Source organism: Fulmarus glacialis, unplaced genomic scaffold, assembly GCF_000690835.1.
Source record: "Fulmarus glacialis isolate BGI_N327 unplaced genomic scaffold, ASM69083v1 scaffold21418, whole genome shotgun sequence".
Classification (NCBI taxonomy): Eukaryota; Metazoa; Chordata; class Aves; order Procellariiformes; family Procellariidae; genus Fulmarus; species Fulmarus glacialis.
Genome location: NW_009229194.1, coordinates 5378 through 11076, shown reverse-complemented (window position 1 = coordinate 11076; position 5699 = coordinate 5378). Strand labels below are relative to the sequence as shown.

The 5699-nt window shown below is 57.3% G+C and overlaps 1 long non-coding RNA gene across 1 annotated transcript; it reads left to right on the top strand.

Annotated features, from left to right (window-relative positions):
• The first annotated feature begins 1591 nt into the window (after positions 1-1591).
• LOC104081150 lies at positions 1592-3817 on the top strand. The gene is made up of 3 exons (XR_683572.1): positions 1592-1948; positions 2508-2652; positions 3515-3817. It is a non-coding gene; the product is annotated as an uncharacterized LOC104081150 (long non-coding RNA).
• The last annotated feature ends 1882 nt before the right edge of the window (positions 3818-5699 follow it).

The window sequence follows — 5699 nt, the reverse complement described above, 5'->3', positions numbered from 1 at the left end:
GGCAGCTAGGGTGTCCCTTCTCTGGCGGGTTTGGCCTTCGGGCTGCTTTGCAGGAGAGAAGCCGACCCCCACGTCCCCTCCTGCAGGGCTGCTGTGGGAGTGGGGCCATCTGGGCCCCGTGTGCCCAGCCGGCGATCCTCCTGCTGCCGTCGGCAGCTAACAGGGCAGGAAGGGAAAGGAGAAGATTGGGGGGCGTTGCAGGGGGCCAGGCAGGCAGGTCAGTGCCCCCTTTGAGTCGGGCACAAGGCAGCCGAGGCACCGCATGTCCTTATAACCCGGAGGACCCGCACGGCCATGCAAACTGCCAGCAGCACTTGCCGGTGGCGGGGAGACGGCTCCATCCCGCCCGGCTGTGGGGTGCAAGGCGCTGCCGGAGCTGTGTCCTTGCTGGGGGGAGCCACCAGCCAGGAACTGCGGCTGCTGGCATCTGTTCGGAGGAACGAGCTGGGTTCCTGCCACGGGTGGGCTGGGGCGGCTGGTGGCTCCGCTCCCCCCGGCCATCCTGGGCATGCTGGAGAGAAGGTGGCAGCGCCAGCTGGGGCACCGAGGCAGTGAGGAGGGGACACGGGCAGGGACAAGGCAGCAAGGAGAGGATGCAGGCAGGGACAGTGGGCAACCCTCTGTCCCACACAGGCAAACGCTTGCCTGGGGAGCCCTTGCTCCCCCTCCACGCGGTCGGGCACTGTCTGGAGGCTCTCCAGACCCCCACAGCGCACCCAGGAAGGCTCTGACTCTGCAGCCCCTCTTCGGTGAAGGCTTATCCCCGCGTCGCTCCCCTTGAGCCGCAGACCCCCCGTGGGGCTCCCCGGGAGCCGAAGGCCACAGTCCGTCCCAGTGCCAGGTCTCACCCAAGGACCCTCCTCAGATAGGTGTCTTTCCTGCAAGAATTTTTGCTCTGGGGGAGAAGGTCGTCTGTAAATTGGGGGTTTGGAGGGGACGGGCTGCGGGCGAGGCCACGGTTTAAGATGCTGCCAGCACAACTCTGCCTTCCCCCCTGTCCCCGCCTGTTTCAGGCACCCCTGGGGTGCTGCCAGCGGTGGAGGCTCTCCCAGAGCTCCTGACCGTGCCTGGAAAAGAAAATCACCTCCTTCCGGAGTGATTTTGGCTGTGTTGAAAGACCTGGATTCAGTGTCTGCATCCGAGACCGACCCTCAGCAGCCGCCGGGGGCACTTGGCTCCTGCACCTGGTGCTGCCCCCCACCCGTAAGAGGGTGCTGGGCCAGGCTGCCTCACGCTGCCCGAAACGCCTTCACTGGGACGATTTTGCTGCAGATGAGATTTTTGAAGGAAATCTTACAAAGAGGGATTTGCTTTCTGCCAAACAGTCTTTCCTTGGGGGATGAACCCAATGTTTTTGGCTGAGACCCCGCCCGAACTTTTAGTTTTCAGCTGAGAACAAACAGGAAGGCAAATATTTGGCAGAGGGGAGAAGGTGTCGGTGTCGATACTGCATCCACTGCCCGCCCTCGCCCCCGGCAGCACCCTCCAGCCCTGTGGGAGCCCGGCCCCGTGCTGGCAGCACCTTCACGTGGCTCGCAGAGGTGACGCACAGCCCGAATAGCCCGGGCCGCTCCAGGAAGCGCCCGAGACGAATTGGCTTTGCAAAGTGAGGCTGTTTGAGCCGTTTCCAGTGGACACCAGAAGCACTACCAGCACGGCAACGTATAGCCCCCTCCTTGGTACCACCCCCCTGACTAATCCCTGTGGTGCTATGAACCCAGCAGTACAGACGAGGCCTTGTCACTGGAGGACAAAGATCTGAGGGACCGGGAGAGGAGAATGGCCAATAACGCCAGGGAAAGGGTGCGTGTGCGGGACATTAACGAGGCCTTTAAAGAACTGGGACGCATGTGTCAGATGCACTTAAAAACGGACAAAGCACAGACCAAACTGATCATCCTACAGCAAGCGGTGCAGGTCATTCTGGGCCTGGAGCAGCAAGTACGAGGTATGGTAACAGCTGGCAGGTGCATTTCGGGGCCTTTCTGTCCCCCCACATCTCTGCGTGCGTGTGCATCTCTGTTATGATTCCTGCTTTCGGTGCGAGGTTGTGTGTTTGCATCGCCAACGGGTGCACCGCGCGGCAGGCTGAGCTTTCCAAAGCCCCGGCCTGGGGTGGATTTGAGGCCACTCTGTCCGTCTCCCCTCATGCCTAATGGGAATTTGGCACCTGGATCCCATTAAGCAGCTTTGGAAAACTCAGTCCTCAACTCCAAGAGCTGGCTGAGGCACTTGGGGTTTTCTGTAAGCAAGCACATGTTTAAATTGGCATGGTGTTTCAGCCGGGCATGGGGTTTTGCTCTAGCAGCGGTCCGGCCAAGTTACTGCAGCCACTGCAAGGAGCGGCAGGCAAAGAGCAGCTTGCACTGAGGTTGTTTCCTCGCATGGTCCTGTGTGTCTGTCCTGGAACTCTGTCCTCACTCTCTTTTTTGGATGCTGTTGCCGTGTGCGATGCTGTTGCCCAAACTGAGGTTGCTTCCCTCCCTTCCTTGCTGTTTTTGGCATAGAGCGCAATCTGAACCCTAAAGCAGCCTGCTTGAAGCGTCGGGAAGAGGAGAAAGTGTCCGGAGTAGTAGGAGATCCCCAGATGACACTTTCAGCTTCACATCCTGGTCTAGGAGATGCTCACAACCCTGTTGGACACATGTAAAGGTATTGTCCCTCGCCCCGTGATCCCAGCACCCCGCTGCAGGTCCAACCCACTGCTGACGCGCGCTGCTCTGCTTTGACTGCTCAGCCCCACTCATTCGGCACCAGCCAATGTCCTTCTTAATTTACCTTAAGTAAATGACTTGCACGTCCGTGGACACCCAAAGCCTCTGCCCCGCAGGAGAGGTGCAGCCCTGTAGCTGGGACGGAGGGTTTCAGTGCTCTCACCACCCTGAGCGAGCTCAGCTCTGCTCTGCGCCTCCCAACCCTGCCCCAGTTGGCTACTGGAAACCAGCAACTCCTTTGCCTACTGGCCCGATGGGAGGGAATGGGCAGGTCCCAGAAATGCCAAGGAAGACGCATAAGGTGAAATTCCGCCAGCGAGACTGTGGCAGGCGCAGGCTCTGCTGGGCTGTCCCCGTTTTTAAGGGAACCTCATGCTTGGCCAGGAGTAGCTGAGCCTGTTTGGCCCGAGTGGTGCGGGGATGTCGGTGGGGGATTGAGCAGATCCAGGCGCGGTGGGTCAGAGGCCGACCCCGTCAGCGAGGCTGCCCTGTGCGGGGCTGCGGTGCCTCAGCCGGGTGCTGCGCGCCCCGGAGTGCATGCAGGAACCGTCGTCCCCTGATGTCCCCTGCACCGGTGGGTGCCTGGGGCTGCCCTGGAAAAAAAAAGGCAAAGCCGGTGTCTTGGCAGAATAGCGAGCTTGTATCTCAGCTCCGCTGCAGCCACGTCGAGGCCTCAGGGCTGACTTCTCCTGCGGAGACGAGGCTGCGGCAGGGGGGCTTGCGGCACCCCCATGTAAGGAGCAGAGTTTTATTCTCATTTGGGTTTCTCTCACTTCAGGCTTTTTTTTTTTCATTTGTAGATCTTTTTGTTCCTCTGGATAGAGAGATCTGTAGGAAGAAAACCCTTGGTGTGACCTGCAACCTTCTCGAACCATAAACTTTAGTACTGCTAATACTGACACACGTGGACGGATCCTGGCATGACGTAAGGGGTGGAAAAAACACTTTGTCAAAAACAAAACGAAAACAAAAAAATTGCCTTAAGTATAAAGTGCGGAACAGTCAATACATATCACTCAGTTAGGAGGGGGTGGCGTGTTCTCTTGGCTTGTTCACAAGCAGCCAGCAGCAAAATTGTGCCTAAGCTTGATATTTCTTTTTTAAAAAAAAAGAACATTAGTTATGAGATTTTTTATGTAGAACAAATAGCAATGCCTTTTGGTTTTTTTAGCTTCTTTTGCATATGTTTTGTAAGCAACGAAAAGAATTTTTTTTTGTATAAAAAAAATGTCTTGTACCCCACGCTTTTCTGCTGCTGTTTCTATAGTTAACGTTGCATCTTTAGGATCAACCAGAATATTAAAATTGTATTAAGAGAGACTGGATATAAAGAGAGGAATTCTCAGATTCGGCTCTGAAAGCCACTAAAAGCGAATGTAGCCACAGCGAGGGGATGTTCTTCCTTGCCTGGCTTGTACCTTCCATTATAAAAAAACAAACAAACTCGTGCTGAATTCACCATCTCTTTGCTTTGGCCACTTCTGATTTGGGAAAAGGAAGTTAAACAGCAAAGCAAGTTGCAGCAGTGTCCCTTAGAGGTGCTCCCACTCCTCCTGGGAGGTGACCGAGGTCCATCGAGGGTCTCTGCAAGATTTGCTTTACTCCTGGAGGATCCTGGAGGCCACGGTCCTACCTGGGAGAGGAGGTGCCCCGTGGCTGTCCCGGAGCATCGTGATGGGGAGGACGAGCTGCAGGGAGAGAGCAGGCCTTGGGGGGGTGGAAGAGAACCGAGGGACTGGGGCACTTTCAAGGTAAGCAAAGAAGCAACACAAATGCAAGAGGAAAGCCCAGGGCAGAGGAAAGCGCCTCTTGCCCATGTGTCTGAGCAAACGCCCGCTGTCAGAGGCGCTTCCAGGGGCAGCGCTGAACAAAGACGAACTGAACAAAGCTGGAGGACTGGGAAGAGGCAGAGGGGGAAAGAGGAAAGACAGAGATACAGAGTAAAGGCAGCGTTGGGACACCCTGCTTGGCGACCTTGCAGCAGACCGACCTGCGGATGCTGGCAGCAGGCAGCGGAGCCCAAGGTGGCAGGAAGGGGAGCAGCTACCAGCATGTGCGCTCGCTCCAGCCCTCAGCAAGCTGCGACCAGCAGCAGGATCCCCGTCTCTGCGCAGCTTCTCCCCACACTGGAGCCACCACCATCGGAAGTGCAAAATGCTGCAGGCTTGGGGAGAGGGGTGGTTTCACACCCCGCCTTCACCCACTGTTGTATCTCCAAAGCACCCTTCGCTCCGAGGGCTTCCCAGTGTCACTCCAGACCACTCCGGTGTGCTCAGCGGGAGGAAGACCGCCGGCAGCCCCACCGCGTGGCAGGGTGCCCCAGAGGTGCGGGAGCAAATGAAGAGGTGTGCAGCGGTGCTGAGCTGTGGCAGCTATTCTGGAGTTGGCAATGGAAAAGCGTCCACCGGGAATTTATTCTTGTTTCTTCCCTCTCCTTCCCCTTCTGAAACATTTTGTGCCCGGTTTTTCCCAGCTCTGCAGGCAGATGGGGTCAGTTCCCCAGGGGGATGTTAAATCCCATCTCAGCAGTGTTTGTAATGCTCTCGGACTGGGGCCAGCTGCTGCCCAGATCTGCCTGGCAGAGCCCAATAAGGCAGAATAGTTCACGGGGCACGAGTGCTGGCCTGGGGGGGACATGGGGACAGCCAGTACGCTAGGATCGCCAGCAGCAGGGTCCATCTCTCCCCTCTGCTTCTCTGGCCGGTGCTCCTGGGGAAGCTGTATTGCTTTGGCACAGGGAAAGGGAAGGACTGGCGAACAGGATTAGGTCCTATGGCACTTCCTAGCGACCCCAGGCTTTGGCATAACCTCCTGGTGCTCCTCTGTGCTCGTAGCTATGCTTTGTGCTCCAGCAAAGCCTACTGGAAATGCTCAGGACATTGCTCATCTCCCATCTACACCCGGGTACTGTGGGCTCAGCCCCTGTAGCCACTTACCATGGCAGTATGGGTCCTGGCTTTCCCTGCCCACAGCCCACTGCTCCCA